This window comes from Aythya marila, assembly GCF_965140915.1.
Source record: "Aythya marila genome assembly, chromosome: 2".
Lineage (NCBI taxonomy): Eukaryota > Metazoa > Chordata > Aves > Anseriformes > Anatidae > Aythya > Aythya marila.
In genome coordinates this window covers 77,881,229-77,899,667 of record NC_139043.1, presented here as the reverse complement: position 1 = coordinate 77,899,667, position 18,439 = coordinate 77,881,229, and positions in this window count along the sequence as shown.

Sequence of the window (18,439 nt, the reverse complement as noted above, 5' to 3'; positions counted from 1 at the left end):
CACAGAATATCCAATATCCAAACTTTTAAAAGAAGACATGAATGAGCTTTGTTGTCAACCTACTTTCCTCTTTGGAAAACAGAAGCTGGTGCTGCCACTAATCTCTGCTTCTTTATGTATACCAGAAAGCAAGTTTGGGACTTTGATGACTTAAGAGGTTTTTTGTCATGTTAGAGTTGCCAACAGAAAACTTAGTGCAGAGCCAGGGAATGAAGCAGATATATGACCAGATGGAAGTGCAATCTCAGGAGGCTTGACCTTACAGGGAAAATAAAAAATAAAAAATAAAAAAAAATAAAGGTTATACTGGCTTCTGGCAGTATAACCAGAGCATCATGTGTCTGTGTCCTTCCAAAAAATCTCATCACAGTTTAACATACATTTTAATATTCATAAGTCCCTGTCAGAGGCTGTATTCATTTCTACCTGCAGAATGGCAGTATGTTCCTTTATTGAAATATGACAGAAAAATCCATCAAAGCATAATCCGGACTGCTGAGTTCTCCTGTTCATCCCTTCTTTTGCTGCACGCCAGCTGTAACAAACTGTCTTTCTGTGCTATACCCAAAGTGCATAGCATTGAGTCTGACTGAAAAAACTGCATATGTGACACAATCAGAGGCTGGTATTTTACAACAACCTCAGTACTTGCAAACTCCCTAACTATAGAGAAAATCTTGTAGGGACTCTAGGTAAGAGTCAGTCTGGAAATCCAGCTTAAACCGGGGCCAGGGGGGAACATAGATCCACTTAAATTCTTCCTGTTGACTTTAATCTTAAGAAAGACCTCTTTCTCACAGCACCAGTCTTCCTAGTTTTGGAGAGTTTTCCTTTAAAGCTTTTACCATCATCCCTTTGGTATAGTATCCAGTGGTGTACACTAATTGTATGGTTGGTTTTATAGGATAAATAAATGAATATCTCATTTGACTGAAACATTCAGTTAACTCCATGGACAAAGATATATCCTTATTTATATTTTCTGAGGTTAAATATATATATTTATTTAATTATTTTTAAAAGAGAACCAGTATGGTATTACTAAGGTCTTTAAAACATTTCTTAAAGAAAAGATATCAAGAAATGGGGAGATAAATCTTTGCCTTCAGGTTTTGAAAGTTCAAGCTAGATGTTTCATCTTCTAATTAACATATTCCAATAAAATTGGGAAATATTACAAAAGTCAATTCTAAACGAATACTCCCTCTTAGCAGTATTACTTAGGAGTTGTGACATTCAGGAAAAGGCAAAAAATTGCTAATACTTGTGATAAAATCGTAAGAATCAGTCATGACACAGTAGATGAGGTATTTCTGCTTTGAAAAACTGCAGTGTAGGTTACTGCACCCAGAGAACCCCAAAAGAAATGTACATTAAACATTTCTTGTAACATAAAATGTACTTGTAGGAAGGTGACTGTCTTAGCAAAGTCTGAGCAGAGCTGTGCAGCAATAATTCTTAGTTATAAAGTCAGCGAGAAACTGCCACCAAATAAAGTGGAGCTTTCTTTAAAACCTCAGGTACTCCTGTGATCACCAGCAGTATACATTTGAAAATAGCTGGAAACTTACAGGGAAGTTAACCACCTCAAAACTCTCCTTGTTTTACAGCAGCTTTTGTTGTGGCATATAGTCAATTCTTCTTAAGGGTGAATGAGAAGTCAGGCAATTCTTATCAGCTCCTGTCTCATCTGACAGCTACAACATACCCTTACCTGAAAGCTGAAGTTACTCCTGAAGGAGTCAAGATCCTGCCTGAGGTCAGTACTGCAATCTCACCCCAAAAGCATTAGCTGATGTAAAACCAGTGCTTCATACAAGGAATGTGCTTTTGACCAGCCACAAGATACAACTTGTCCATAATTAAAAACACTGCACAGTGCAGTGCAGCAGCACAACACTGACTGAGAAAAGTCGGGAATAACTGTAGGGAAGTTCTACAAAACGTAATAAACCTCCTGCTCACTGAATATTAAAAAAGAAAATTATAACTTTGGCAACAGCTGTCGCCAAAACAGCAGCAATGTAATAGGGATAAAATAAATAACACAAGTCTAGTAATCCTAATAGTTCAGGAGAACAATAGTTCAGGTGAATCTGTGTTCACTGGACCTACTACAAACTTCCTTCCCTCAGTCAAAGAGTGGGGACAAAGCTGTGAGAGCACTGAAAAGACTTTCCCTATATGAGCACAAATGTTTGTTGATATCCAACTTTTCCTCAATGGCTGGCAATTTTGGTCCCAATTTGACATATTTTTAAATCACTTAATTTTTCAAATGGCCTGAACTTCGACAATTTAAAAATCTATTATGAAAAGAATCATTCATTCACCTGACATAAAATGGCCAACTGCTTCTGAAGATTTACAACTGAAAAATTACTAAAACAAAAATTAATCTGATAAATCAGGTGACTTGATATGAGACAAAAATATAAGGAATCACTTAGATACAATTGGTTTCAAAAGGAGTGAACTCCACAGCCAAATCCTCTTCAGCTCTACCATCAGTGATTCAACATATAAAATATTTAGAAAGTTAAAAAAGAAAGTTACACCCACTACCAAGCAGATAAAACTATTTATATACGCTCTCCTAACACTAGCAGATGAACTGAAGTAACTGAAGTAGAATAAATGCAAATTATTGCAATCTGAGAAGATTTATAAATGAGAAATTCCAGAGTTGTAAAGATGCCATGATATCTGTGTGGTCTGTTTGTGCACAAAGATTCTGGATGTTGCAATATTAACATGTCTCAGAGACGCCTCCTGTCAAAAAGTCAGATATACAGCACCGTCTGGTGAAAAGCCAGTAGAAAGATTGTTTATGTTTTCCAATTTAATTGCTTGTAAAACTGAATCAATATTAATCATACTAGCTGGCAAATAGGTAAGTGAAATCAAGAAAGTCTACTGCAGAAACAGCAATATAGCATTAAATTCATACAGCTGCGAGCTTGACAGCAGTCACTGCATATCTGAAAATCCATTTTACTTCCTCTCATATGCATATGGTTACAGCTTGCTTTTCAAATAAATCTGATCAACATTTTGTGGTATGTGAACATTTTCCCATCTGGTGGATTGTTCATAAAACTCATTTTCCCTGATTTAGTGAGGCTAGGAACACACCAGCCTGAATGGTTTTAGATTTGTATTTGGAACTTCTGGGCTTTTGCAATCCCTCATACGTCCCATAATATGTTCCTAATTTTACAACAGATTAATTTATGTTTTAAAGCTAATAAGCCAGGTGTCACAGTGTTTGACTATTATTTTCTGCGTTACGCTATTTTATTGTAAAGGGTCATGCTCACTGAGTCTCTGTATATTTTATATCAAAAGATGAAATTGCCTGAAGTTTTAGAGTAATTTTATGTCCTGACTATAATGTTCAACCCTCTTAAAATGACTCTGAATATCCCCAAAAGTATTTGTTAGTCCACAGTCAGTTCTTACTTGCATTGAAAAAGTGGCTACAACCAATGGCTCTAATGGAGCAAAATTTATTTTTTAAATTAAATTAAGGCACTATTAATAGTACTAAAGTACTATTTCCTGCACTGATTTTTATCTCAGCAATCTTATTGTTTAATGACCCCCAAACGTTGGCACAGTTCAGCAATTAAGACAACATGGGAATATCTTAGTAAATATCTTAGCACCATACCTGCAATAAGTCATGCAAGATCTTTCTGATCATCCCTGGGGAACAGGGAAGTATGGTAATACAAAGTGTAGAAATCAGATACTTTCAGTGCAAACCCTGTATCTGTCCACTAGTTTATAGAAAAAAGGAAAGGAAAGGAAAGGAAAGGAAAGGAAAGGAAAGGAAAGGAAAGGAAAGGAAAGGAAAGGAAAGGAAAGGAAAGGAAAGGAAAGGAAAGGAAAGGAAAGGAAAGGAAAGGAAAGGAAAGGAAAGGAAAGGAAAGGAAAGGAAAGGAAAGGAAAGGAAAGGAAAGGAAAGGAAAGGAAAGGAAAGGAAAGGAAAGGAAAAAGAGAGAAAGAGAGGAAGGAAGGAAGGAAGGAAGGAAGGAAGGAAGGAAGGAAGGAAGGAGGGAAGGAAGGAGGGAAGGAAGGAAGGAAGGAAGATAGATGAATCTTAATTATCTGGTATCTGGGCATATTTGTATTTTATATGCTTCTGCCTCTGATACTTGAATCCAAACCATTTCATTTAGCCAGTGACTAAATGTCCACCTGAGTGGTCAAAATATATCCCATGATTGCTTTTGTACCTACTCATTGTGCCTCACATGATTTTTCTTCCAGAAATTTGGTATATTTCTACATTTACTCTTGTCTTGACATCACATGAGGTTGAAAACACCACCTGTGTTGCCGTCCTCCCAAATGGCAGCCAGTGATTAGAGCAGACTCAAACAGATATTGAAGTCCCTCATTGGATGGCCTACACTAGGTGCCACCTTCATGTTATTAAAGCATCAATCATGGTAGAGCCCTCCTTGTGTGCAGGGAGCTGCTGAACTAAATGAAGCAAAATGAACCTCTCTGTCAAGCCAGTAGAAAACATGCTAAGCTTATTTCAGGAGCTTCCCTTTGCTTTTCGTGTATTACTAAGTTCTTCAACACAATTTAAAAGCAGTTCCACCTTGAACGGGCTGCATAACATTCAAAAATCTTCCACCATGTAAGCTAGTTTACCAACAAAGCAGGTTGGAGGTACAGAGCAGAAGTTTCTTAAGCTGAGAAATGCTTTTGAATGCCAGTCTCCTGCTCATTGGAAAACTTATGCAATTAATTAGCAGTTGTTGATGAAAGGTATGACTGATACCACCCCATAATTTTAAACAAAAGCAATGATGAAGGCTATGTCCTCTGTTAATTTGAATGTTGCTGGGTTGTACAAAATCTGGAGGTACCACAGACTGAGCCTCACAGAAAAAGCTGCTGGGAGAGACATGAAACAAGTGGGTCAGATGCAGGCTGCTATGTCAAATGTTGTGTTCATAGATCAAGCACCCTGGATGAGTACTCCACACCCCACTGTAAATATTAGGGAATGAAAACGACTGAAGTATTGATGCATGTGGATTCTCAGAAGGCTGTGAGGCTGACTTTGACACAACCTCCCATGTCACTTGAGCACATGCATGGAGGTAGTACTTCACACACCTTTGTATCTGAATTTTGAGGGGATTTGAGCTTCTAGGCCAATTCTCTTTTAAAATCCTGTTCTGTGATGCCATTGCACTTTATTTCATGGTGATTCTGTATTCCATTTAAGTACCATTTTATTTTTCAAAACTTTAAAACGTTGGTGATGGTAGGGAGTATTTAACTGGAGAACAGTTGAAGGATAGCTACATTTAGATCTTAAATCTTGCTTATGAGGCAAGCTGAAGCTTTAAAGAACAGAAATAAATCCCCCCAAAAAGGCAATAAAAGATAATTTAATTAGAGACCTGGCAACAAAAGTATGGTTTTTATAGCATCATCCAATGATAAGTACTCTTTCACCTTTCTCTGCATGGGAGGTTGCCAGTTTTACATCCAAGAATTTCATGGCATCACTGAGCAAAAAACCTCACACATTTAGTATAGACCAAGGCTGAAGACAGTTTAGAAGGATTAAGTATTAGAACATAGAAACCACTTGGAGTATATTTCTTCTTTTCATATAACAAATTAATGCAGATAGTCATTAAAGAAACAGGTATATTAAAACAGAATCAAAGCCATATATCAAATCTCATTGCAAATCTAGGGGAACATATATTTACAGTAATATATGGCTTGACCTTCAGCTCCAAATATCCATTAGACATTTCTAGCTGCCATTCATTCCAAATTAGTAAAGTATACAAAGTGATTTACTCCTGTGAATTAACATGGCCTGGATCATCACCAAAAACATATGCCTATTTATTAAGTACCTAATCCACTTTCCCTTGATAATGATTCTTTGCACTTAACATAGCATTTTATCTTTCCAAAGAGATTCACAAAGTACCATGCAATGCTTCTTTCATAAAGAGATACTTGGGAGATAGTGTGCATACAAAATGGACAGCATAGGAAGCTAGGTTCTAGCAGTGACAGCTGGTTGTATTTTTAAAGCCAATTTTTAGAAGTTTTCATTGTTTAAAATCTAGAGTGTTTTTGCAGGTACTGTGAACTACCATTACCATTCAAGGCTGACAGTCTGTGAGGAACCAAGGCATTCTTTCCACTTCACTACTGTTTGCCTCACTGGGTTGTTTAGTTGATCCCTCACCTTCTTGTTCTGGGGAGGGACATACTCAAATCCCCAAGGAAATTGTAGTATCTAACTTAATTTCTAAGACAGCATCAAAACAGAAAGAAAAATACTTTCCTTTATTTTAATTGCAACCATTATTTGACTTGTTTAATACAGCTTCCTGGAGAGTCAAAACAGCAGATAACAACATTAACATCAGTCTTAGCTATGATTTCATGGGCTTAAGTTCTTAATAGAACTTTAGTACAAAGAAAATATTACCTACCTCCCATTTTCCTGAAAACATCCAAAAATTATTATATTTAATAAAGTGATAAAACTGAATAGTCCAATCAGCATTTTAATCAGCACTGCTAGTAATCTTCAGATCTTTTCTTACCCAGCATCGTTAGGAAAGCACCACACACTATCATACCCCTCTCTATTACAACATTTTTTTGGCTTTTTTCCAGCTTTCATTCTTCTGAAAAACAAATAAACAAACAAACAAAAACAACCACCAAGCCAAATCAAAACAACAACAACAAAAGACATTAGTAAATCCATGGTGTTTAGCTTGGTTGTATTCACTTTGGAATCAGCCAGTGGTTGAGTACACCACTTACCTCATCCATTAATGACATCCACAGAGCATGAAAAATGTTGTCAGAGTTCTTATGCCCAAGCCCTTTAAAAAGAAATCATAACAAATATTTTATAATATTCATATCATATGTCACTTTTATTCTTCGCATTAATGATACTCAAAGCTTCTGATTTCTGGAAAAGTTAGAGTTCTATAACCACTGTTTTAATACAATACAATAGCTACCTGCCCTTCTGGTGTTGGGCTCAACCCATGGGAGTATGAAACTCAATCATAACAGAAAAGTAACCATAAAACATCCAGAACTGTTCAGTTTTAAGATGCAGAACCAAGCTGACCATCTTATCTGGTCCCCACTTCCAAAAGATACGAGAATGCAGATTTAGTCACAAGCTTCTCATGTACTTTACTGAGGAAATGACAATTCTTTAAATAAGAACATATGAACCTTGGAGCAGCTGTACTGGATGAGATCAAAGGAGATCTCCACACAGTTTCCTGAGTTGTAACCATGAATGTATACTTAGACAAGAATGCAAGATTATGATGAGTTTATGCAGTGCTTCCTCCTGGCATGCTTCCATGCTCCAAGCTTGTCTAGGGGAGTTCCCAGGCCACCTCTGCTATTATGTAGCAGTTACTGGATTTCTTTCATGTCATCTCTTTCAGTCTCCTTTAGAATCAACAGAAACTTGTATTTAAGTCTACAGTATCTTTTAACTAGGAGTTCTGCAGCACAGCTATTTGTGAAAGTCATCAGAAGGGAATGAGACAAGGGTATCTATCGGCTTTGTCAGCATTGACTCTGTCCCTACCATGCAAAGTGTCTGCACCGCACAGAGTTTTGTAGGTATTCAATAAACTTGCTTTCATCTAGCTGCTCAATTTACTAGTGGAGATGAAACAATTCTGTTCAGGAAGTTACAGACACTTCTCAGTGTCCCCAAGAGGCACATACACCCAATGTTGGATTTGAGAGTTCTCTGACTTAATTGATGTTAGTACGTAGACTATCTGGATTAAATGCAAACTAAGCAACTGAATTAAATTCAGTCATGCCTCCTGAATGCTTGCACAGTGACATTTCCTGAAGGAAAACCAAGCCAGTAGTGGATGGGAATGAGGTCAGGGAAATAATATAAGGTAATAGCTGCCACAAATCTGCAGAGCATAAACTGTCATTTATCCATACAAACTTTACAGAATATTATCAAAGCATGGTTAAAATTCTGCTTTTATAGCATATAAATAAACAAACAGTCTTCTTGCAAAATCAATCAATCAATCACTAAGAAAAGTTAATTCTTCTGTGACAGCAACAAAATCATGAACCAGGCCAAATAATTTATCTCCCAGGCTTGCAAAGCAGTCACTTTTCTTACTCTTTAATATCCAATTCACATGTAAAAATTACAGTAACTTACCCCTCAATATTGGAGTTTAGCCTTTGGACATTTTTTGTTTAGGATATTAAATTAGCATTTAATTCATTTTTCTTAAAAGATAATTGGACATTGTCTATACCTTGTATCATTACTAGTTTTGGATCTTGTATTCTATATGATTTAGTGATTTATTTTGTTTCACATAATTTATGTACAATCTGTTTTTCTACTATCTTTCTGAAATGACACCTACATATTTTTGCATCTACATAATAAATCATCTCCCTGAAAATAACTGTCACACATTTAGCATAGCATAAGGAAGACCATATTTTGCTAAACCATAAACTATTACTGTGTAATTTTCTAATTATACAGCAAAAATATAAAGTACTAATAAAAGAAAGACAACTCATTTTAAAAGAACAAAATATGTTCTAATGCTGGGTAAAAGCAGTTCGCTTCAGATAATTATCAGTATATTATATTGATAAAATAATTACAGTAAGGAACAAAACTATTCCAGAACCTTACAATAACACAGCAGCAGATCAAGCTGAATTCCTGTTCTAGATAATCACTACCAAATAGATCTGCTTGACATGGTTCAGAACACATGACCATTTCAATGGCTATAGCAGAACTGTTATTGCTCTGTTTATTTGATGAGGGTGTCAAGTCTTGATCAATAAGGACTGTAAGACTTAGGTAAATATTTGTCAATGAAAACATCCTTCTGGGAGTTTATCTCTGTAGAACAAGTACTTCGTGTCTCTATAACACAAGAGCAAAAATGTGTGTCTGTGGAAAGTGCAGAGTGAAAGGAGAAAAAATTATCTTCAATTACTTCCAAACAGCAGTGGAAGTGCTTCAAGGTTGTCTGCTGCCTGCAGACTTGTTAGTTTCTTCATGGAGTATGTCACAAGGGAGGAATTGTTGAAGCAATATCAGCACTGTAAAAAAATGTATATACCAATATGATGCATGAGTCTAATCTCTGCCTTGCAGATGTTAGTGCCTTGTTTTCTGCAGTAAAGAAAAAAAAATAATATATATATATATGAAAACAACTAAAGAACACAAAACTGGTCAGTTCATTGTGCTAAAGCAGGATCAGTGTTAAAGTAAAACTACTACATAACATGGATAGATGGAGTGCTTTGCCTTAAAAAAAAAAAATAAAAATATTGCCAATATGAAAACTCCTACAGAAAGTCAACCCTCCAGAGGCTCACTCATGCTCTCCGGACATGGTGTTTCCAGGAAAGAAGACAGAACTGCACACAGCCCAAGGGTTGCTCCATACGTGGTACTTCTCAAAAAGTGAATGTAACAAATATGCCTGTCATAAACAGCTAGAAGCAATGTTACCCCCTGAGGTTATAATCTTGGGTTAGACTCATCAGAAGAAAGCCTGCACTAATAATGTCACGCTTCGGAACTCCGCTTTCATTCTACAGTGTTTCTACATGATGAAGAAGCCTTCAATTAAGCCTTAGAACAAACTGATTGTAGATTGCTATCTTCTGGCACCCACTCTGCCAAGAAACCTCACTTCTGAGGGACATTTGCTTTAATTAAAAAGTAGAGTAGTGGTGTTTCAGGGAACAAAGCAGAAACTCATGACCTGAACTCCTGAACTCTGGCCAAACAGCCTTGGGCATGTCATTTTGCAGTGCCCTCTCCTTGGATGAAACGAGGTTGGCTGCATTCTTCATTAGTTTCACTGTTTGCTCTGCTGGTGCTGTAACCTGTCTGCAAAAACTACATTTAACAGAAGAAAAATTAAAAAAAAAAGAAAGAAAAAAAACTTTGACAATGAAAACTGTGTGTTCTTTTTTTTTTTTTAGATTTGCTTTAGAATAAAAAATATTTAGCCCCTTTACTTCTGTTGACCACTTCAAACAAAAGATAAGAAAATGTGTATATGCCACCAAGGACACGTGGTGAATTGGAGAGAGCCTGTAGTTCATTTTTTTTTTAAATGCTATGAAATGGCAGGCCAAAGGTCGATCCTCTGTGTTTAGCTGGGTCAAGGACTTTACTGTTAACAAAGAAAATAAAATGCAAAGGGTATAATGAAGACATAGAAAGTGACAAATTACCAAGATACCTACCTGAAATGGAAAATGACAGACTGCTAACATTCTTATTAATGGAAAAGGCTAAAGGGGCAGTATAACTCATGCAGAATGTAAACAGGCTGTATGATGGAAAACCTCTGCCTGTCATAAGAATAGTATCAAATTAAAGGATTGTGGAGTAAGAAAAATAAATAAATAAATAAATAAATAAATATTTTCTTCAGGCACTACCTTGGGAATTTTTTTTCCTTTTTTATTTTTTTCCTTCTGCTAGCAATTGAACTTTTCATCTGAAATACCATTGTAAAGTACCCAGTGTAGTCAGTTTAATTTATTTTTTATCTTGAATGGATCTTTACCATAGAACAGTCTTTTCAGTTCCTCAACAAAAGGTGAGATGTGTTACATCATCAAGACAAAGTGTGATGGAAGCTGAGTTAGTGCCTCTGTTCTGGACTTTTCCAAAGTAGGTTAAACACGTCAGACCACTGGCTTAGTGTCATCCCAGATGCAATCTAAAAAACAGCCCACTGTACTACTGGGCCTGTGATTAAAAGCTAAAAATAAAAGTTAATGTCTGTAGAAAATGGGAGTTTGATATTCTTTTACTGATAAAGAATTGGTGGCCTCTGCTGATATTCGATACTACATACCTTTTTTTTATTAAATTATACCATCATGTTCTTTAAAATCCTGGAGTACTCTCCACCCAGTGTAGCAGACATGCAAGTTTTCCTTCCTCTGCCACAGAGAACTCTCACTAGAATTATTTTTAATCTTTTACTTGACAAAGGGTATATATAAAGCCTAGTAATGTCAAATGCACTATTACTCAAACAGTATTTAGCACAGCGTGTTTTTAATACTACCTCCTTGTATTTGTCAACCTGATTTTTTTTTTTATTTCTGCAATTAGCAGTATCAAATGCAGGGGGAAACTAGAATGTTGACAGATTGAACATTATAAGAAGCCAGTGTGTCCCCAGCAGAGCATGAACAGAGAGAGGGGAAAACAAGAAGATACCTACAAAGTCTTTACATGCTAAATAAAACTTGCTACAACAGCATGTGCCTCCCACAATGAAACACATACTACAGTGCCAAAAAATCACAGATGCACACTGCAGGTACAGATAAAGCCTGACACTCAAGAGCATGAGGGCATTTCTGAATTGTAGACTGCAATACTTTTACCCTGTACAATATTTCTACATTTTGATGTACAGTCCTATACTTCAGGGGCCGTGATAAATCTGTACATGGAATCAGCTGGCAGAAAACAGAAAACTGCTGGGACACCAGAGATTGCATCCCCAGTGAGCTGCAAGTTTCCTCAGAGAGCTTGTACAGCCACCAAGGTCCCAGTCCAACCCCATGCCATTCTGAGTCACTAACTGAGGGCTCCTGCCGGAGTCAGCAACAAGACACAGGAGCTGCCTGGTGGGAGCATGTCCCAGACTGCTGGCTGAAGACAGGGATTACCACAGTTGTGTTCTTAATGTAGTTGTCTTGGCAAAGACATATCTAAGCCTCAAAATTAAGGCTACAGAAGGCCTCAGCATCACACTGTTAAGCTTTCGGGCATTTGGGCACCCCATCATGCTTAACAGTTTCTATCTAGATGCGGAGCTTCTGTCAGAGTGTCAGAAAGGAATCAGTGACTTCAGAGCAGGGATTTACAGCATCTCAAATGCCAAAAAGAGAGCAGGGGTAGGAAACACTTCAGACAGGGTTGTGACCTGAAAGAAATCCTTTCCTTTCTCTAACTCAAGCACTATTACCAGGGTTGCAGAAGAGTGCTTCTTTCTACTGGTACTCTTGGAAAATCAAACAATTGTCTTCCTTTACAAAGGTGATGAAGATTTTTTTTTTTTCTTTCAAAATACATCTGAAGCAGAATACAGAAATTCTGTTGTCTGTAATAAGTCAGTGATTCAGTGATTACAATACTCTGTGCCAAGACATGACGTGCTAGAAGTTACAGCCTGCATTTCCTGGAATGAGTTTAAATCCCCATTTGCTGCTTTTCAAGGAAGTTCTCTAATTGAGAGTATAGGCTATGCTGTTTGGGAAAAAGCATAAGACGTAACTTAACTTTTCATATTGAAGCTGTTCCGCATTCTGTGGAATAATTAGAGGTTTAGAGTGAAAAAGGGAAACAGCAAAGCTAGAACAAGAAATAATATGGCTCTTTATCTTAATGGATGGATAGCTCTTTTGGGACAGTAGAACTGTAGATTGTGGTCTCTGCTCTTATATAAACAGTAATTGGAACATGTCCCATTTCAGCCAGCAAAACCACCAGGACAGCAGGACATTTTATTAGGGAGTTAAAAAAAAAAAATGTTTAATCTGTCAAAGTGGAACATCTGGTGACCTTTGCTTATATCTTCTGGTGCTGGATTAATAACATTGCACATTTAATGTGCATCATTTAAACTGTAATCTAATTAGGTGCTCAAAATATTCTGGTGCCTCTTAGCCAAGTTGCCAAATTATTGTTTTTGTTTGCAGTCAGAAGCTGCTGCTTTTCCTGATACTGCGTTGGTGTACCAAGCTTTACTTCACCAAGGTCCCATCATCCTAGAGTAAGCACCACTGGGGTACTAATCTGCACTAGCACTTCAATTTTCTCATTACAAAAATTGGCTTCATCTTCCTAGTGTAGGCAAACCCTGATCAGTGTCACTCAGACCTTGGGGGCCACTGACTGGGAGCAGCAACAGCAGAAGAAGTGCCAACTGTGACAGCAGATATTTTAGCAACAGCTGTCTGGTTTTGTGTGCTCCTCCTGGATACCAGTTTGAAAGCTCTGTCTTAGCTGGCTTGTGGTGTCTGTCCCCACTACGGATTACAGAAGCCAGTAAGAGCAAGATGCTCTTTAGAATGAAGCCACAAGCACTGTCATCTTGTAACAGCTCAACAGATTGTTAGCATCTTCGTACGTCCTCAAAAGCACTAAGAGAGTAATCAAAATAATGCCAAAAGTGTAATGATGTAGGTCCACAGTAATAAGCCCAAATCATCTTAAAATCACATTTTGCATTTGCACTGAGGCTTTTACACACTGCATTTCACTATTTTTAAGTTGCAGAACACAGCTGAGAAGTGAGAAATTTTCACTAGCCGCATTATGATGGTAAGAAGACTGAAACAGCAAAGTTCATCATTTATGTGGTGTCACAGAGCAAGTAAATGGCACAATGGGAAGCAGCAGCCAAGTCTCTTAACTTTCAGCTTTGTGCCCTAACCACTGGTCCATTCAAGTGAGTGAATGGGTCATTTATTCCTGAAGTGTAGTTTCCACTTCAGTGTTCACATGCAGCTGCTGTGTAGAAAAAGGAAATTAAAAGCATAGGATAGGGATTCTTGTTGAATTTCTCAGTTAGCATCTGTTTAGAAAGGTATAGGGCTCCCTCCACCCCAATCCATGAGTGCTTACATGTAATAGTGACACTCCAAGTAATCAGCCAATAGGTTAGAAAATTATTTAATTTCTCTTGGCATCTCCCAGGTCTGGAAAATAGGATTGTAATTATCATGAATAATTCATATTTACTTCTTTGGAATCAAAACTGAAAAACATAAGGCACATGGAAATAATGATATATATGTATATATGCATATATATATTTATCTCCCTTACAATAAATGAAAGAATCGTAACAACTGTAATAGTTCTGCTGTAATAGCTGTTGGTTTTACTTATGCTTAACTGCTCTTTAGGCTCTGGTCTTATTCAGTAAGAGCAGTGAAAATTCCTACAGGTTTCACATGGCATCAGCCCCAAATTTATTCATTTTGGCAAGGCTTAATCTTTAATCTTTAATCTTTAAGTTTCAACTTTGTTCACTAACTTATGTCAAGCGGAACATAAGTATGCATAACAAACAATTTCACCTCTTCAGAAAAATGTTGCTTCTTTCCCTGAACAAAATCCAGGGATTTTCAAAGCTCTAAGGGTAACTGTCTTTATGTTCTGCAGAAACAGAACCTAACAGCTGAGTTCTAAAAGCTAGAATAATTTATCTAATAAAATTTCCTACAACATAATTTACCTGACTTGGAATTTATCCAAGGTCTAATATTAACGCTCTTCTTTCTTACAGACACCAGGAGCAGTGTTTCAGAATCTCACTTTTATGTCCCCTTTCAAGCATGTGACCCTAATAAATAATAATAATGAACTTAACATGACTGATTACTGCAGATCAATTGTACAACAGTGGTTCTTTCAAACCTCTTCGTCCTTCTTTGCACTGATTCTCCCAGGAACTTTCTCCCAAGACAAGGTCCTACAGACAAAGAGCCACACGCAGGATTCGTTACTGAATATGCTGAGTGATGCTCCTTTATAGTACTAGTAAAGTACTAGTCATATTGTCACTGCTTTTATCATGAATTTAGAAGTGTTCTGGCCAGAACTCTCAGCTGGAATTGCCCCTGAGACCTTTAGAAAAATAATTACAAATAAAAATGTAGAAGCTACAAGGAGCCATAGCAAACAATGTCTAGTGCTATGAGTTCATGGAAAGCAGGGAACTGAGGTACTTGTAAGACTGTTTTCCTTTACACTCTCAAGCAAGTAATGTTTAATGTGACTGTCATAGAATGCTGACAGATGTGTGAGTTGTGCATTAAAAAAAAAAAAACACACAAAAAAAACAAGTTTACTTTCCCACAACCACTAATCAAACACACAGAAAAAAAATGTGCAAACCTTTGAAAACAGCACCCACTCTTCTTCCTCCATTTTCCATGTTATGTGTTATATTTTCAACCATAAAAAAAAAAAAAAAGACAAATCTGAATCATCTTTAGATCTCCTTAAGCAGAGATTTAATTTAAATAATTAATGACACTCCCTCAATCAAACTGGATACTGATAAAAACACAACCTCTGAAGAAAGCAAGGGGAGAAAGATATTACATGTCCTGCCATTTGGGTTAACACTGAGGAAAATCTAGAGGCCTCTAGAAGATAATTTTTTAAGAAGCATGAAAAACATATTCAATCACTTGTTCAAATTAACAACGACAACAACAAAAGAATTCTCAAAGGTATTTTACTTATTATTAAATAACAACAATTTCTTAAATAGGGATTCTGCTGTCCTGATAGCACTTTCAGAACAGAAACCAAAGCCCTTGGAGAAAATAATTAGTGATCTGCACAAAGATTCACATAGCATACGTTTTGAATGACTACCTTGAATTTTTCATTTTACTCTTTCCTGTTGAATGGATATCTCAAGGGAAAGATGGAGCAATATATCACCCTGGTGACCAGTCCCAGATGATTAATTAGGACTTTGAAATCACTCTGAAATCACAGTATTATTAATAAACAGATCACATACCACACCTTTACTTAAATATAGGCATATTGAGTGCTTCTCAAAGTATGCTGAGTAACAATTAGGGTGTTTTAAAAGGTCCGATGATAATTCCTTAGCTAACAATATGGTCCAATACTGTTTCTGGGGAGTTTTTAATTTTAGGATCTCTTCACAAACCAAATGCTAGTACTTATCTCTCCAATATCCCCCAAGAACACTGGCATCAAATTATTTTATTTTCTGTATTACTAACAGCATTTTCTTATTCTGCCTCAAGTTCTTCTGAGTGTCTCTTCAAATTCTAAGCCATCCCCACCTTATTAACACGTGTGAAGTGAAGTGATACCACTGCAGAGAGGCTGAGTAGAAACAAAAAGTCTTTCTGCATATAACGGATACAAAAACTTATCCTACCCACCATGGTGGACTACTTTACACATCCTGGTGATCCCATGTCTTAGTTAAGACAATGTCCTTTTCTGGAAACTTGATGAACAGTATCAGCCCTGCACATATGTATCTGGAGCCATGAACGTCTGTCTCCTGAAAACCCCATTATCCCCCAAATAGTATCCAAGCTACAGCTTCCAAGTCCTCGCATTTTAAGCAGCCACTTTCCAAACTCAACAGTATTTGTCTTAGGCTGCATGGAAGAGCTTATTATACATACATACTGGTAACCCCACCTCTGCCATGATGAACAAGAAAAGCGATGGAAATTAATAGATCGTTCACATGCTCAGAATACAAAATTACTGATGCAGAAAAAAATATATACATCCTTTCTCCTATTCTGATTTATGTTTTCTACCTGCATTAACAGCAGTTACCTGTGGTAACTGTAAGGTTTTTGTTTGTTTGGTTGTTGTTTTTTTTTTATACACCATGACATTGAACTTGCAGGACCAGGATTCACAGATGCTGCTCCACCCAATAGCAGTGCTTGAAACAGCTTTAGTGTTTTTGGTGTACTTGTAACCACAAACTCACAAAACATTACATCTCCATGTATCCTAACTGGTTCAGACCTGTGGTGGTTCTGCTTCAGTGGGCAGCCGAGCTCCACCACAGCCGCTCTCTCACTCCCCCTCCTCACAGAGGAACGGGGAGAAAATACGATGAAAAGGGCTCAAAGGTTGAAATAAGAACAAGAAGATCACACAGTCATTATTGTGACGGGCAAAACAGACTCGGCATAGGGAGACAGTAAGATTTATTGCTTATTACTAACAAGCCAGAGAAGTGAGAAACAAAGGAAAAAAAAAAAAAAAGCACCTTTCCCCCCCCCCCCATTCACTCTCTTCCACCTCCTCCCCCCAAGCAGCATAGGGGAACGGGGGAATGGGGGTTATTGTCAGTCTACAGCGCTACTTTGCTGCTCCTTCTCGGTCACTCTCGTTCCCTGCGCTCTGGGGTCCCTCCCACGGGATGCAGTCCTTGATCCAGCGTGGGCTTCCCACAGGCAGCAGCTCTTCCAGAACTGCTCCAGATATGGGTCTGTACCTTGGGGTCCATCCCTAAGGAGAAAACTGCTCCAACCTGGCTCCCCTACGGGCAGCAGCTCCTGCCAGGTCACCTGCTCCTGCGTGGGCTCCTCTCCACGGGCTACAGGTCCGGCCCGGAATCTGCTCCGGCAGGGGTCTTCCACAGGCGGCAGCCTCCGTCGGTGCAGGGCCACCTGCTCCACCGTGGTCTCCTCCACGGGCTGCAGTGTGGAACTCTGCTCCACCGTGGTACTCCATGGGCTGCAGGGGGACATCCTGCTTCACCATGGTCCTCACCACAGGCCACAGGGGACTTCTGCTCTGGCGCCTGGAGCACCTCTCCCCCTCCTTCTTCACTGACCTTGGCGCCTGCAAGGCTGTTCCTCACTCCTCTCACTCTCCCAGCTGCTGTGTGGCACAGTGTTTTTTTTCCCTGTCTTAAATATGCTCTCACAGAGGCGCAAAACAACATCGCTTATTGGCTCGGCTCTGGTCAACAGTGGGGCCCTTAACAATCACGGAGCAGCTTCTAGATCCTTCTTACAGAAACCACCCCTATGGCCCCCTGCTACCAAAACCTTGCCACATAAACCCACTACAAGACCACAGCCTCCTATCTCCTTCCTGAAACGCTAATATTGATGGTACAAATATAAGAAGTGTACTGGCTCTTTTGGTGGAACTAGAAAGTCTGCTCCTGTGTGTGCCAGACCTGGTCACAGCCATTTGCCTCCCACCCTTCCCCTGTGTTGCAGCGTGCAGTTTGTCTGGAGTATTGGTTCATCTGGAGGCACCTAGCCTCTACTTTGCTGGTGAGGCCACCATTGGGAAGGCCATGCACCACAAGTATGACCAGGAAGAGCAGCACAAGGCTGGCTGGCAAAGAAACCTTACTTGGGAAAGGGAAAGCTTTTGGAAATCTCAAGCCAGTTGGAAGATGGGAGGCAGGGGGCAGCCAGGACGTTCCTTACAAAGGCAGAACAGGCATGCAGGTCAATTAGACAGACACACTTACTTAATGGTAAGCAAAACTTAATCAGACAATAGCCTAAACCCAAAATAGTTGCCAAGGGTTAGAATTTGGGCTGCTCATAGGAAATGACATGGCTTTCAGCTCTGGCCAGATGATAAAAACATGTTTCAGAAATCAATAATATCACAGGATTACCAGTATCAACCATATTCATTCCTGCACATCAATTCAGGTTAGTAGTAGTAAGAGCAGCAAGGAAAGAAAATTTTACTGGAGAAGTTATGTTATTGTTCTCTAGTCCAGATAAGAAAGAGGAGACCATTTGGCTATTTTGGATTCTGTGTGATTACGTTTATTTAAAG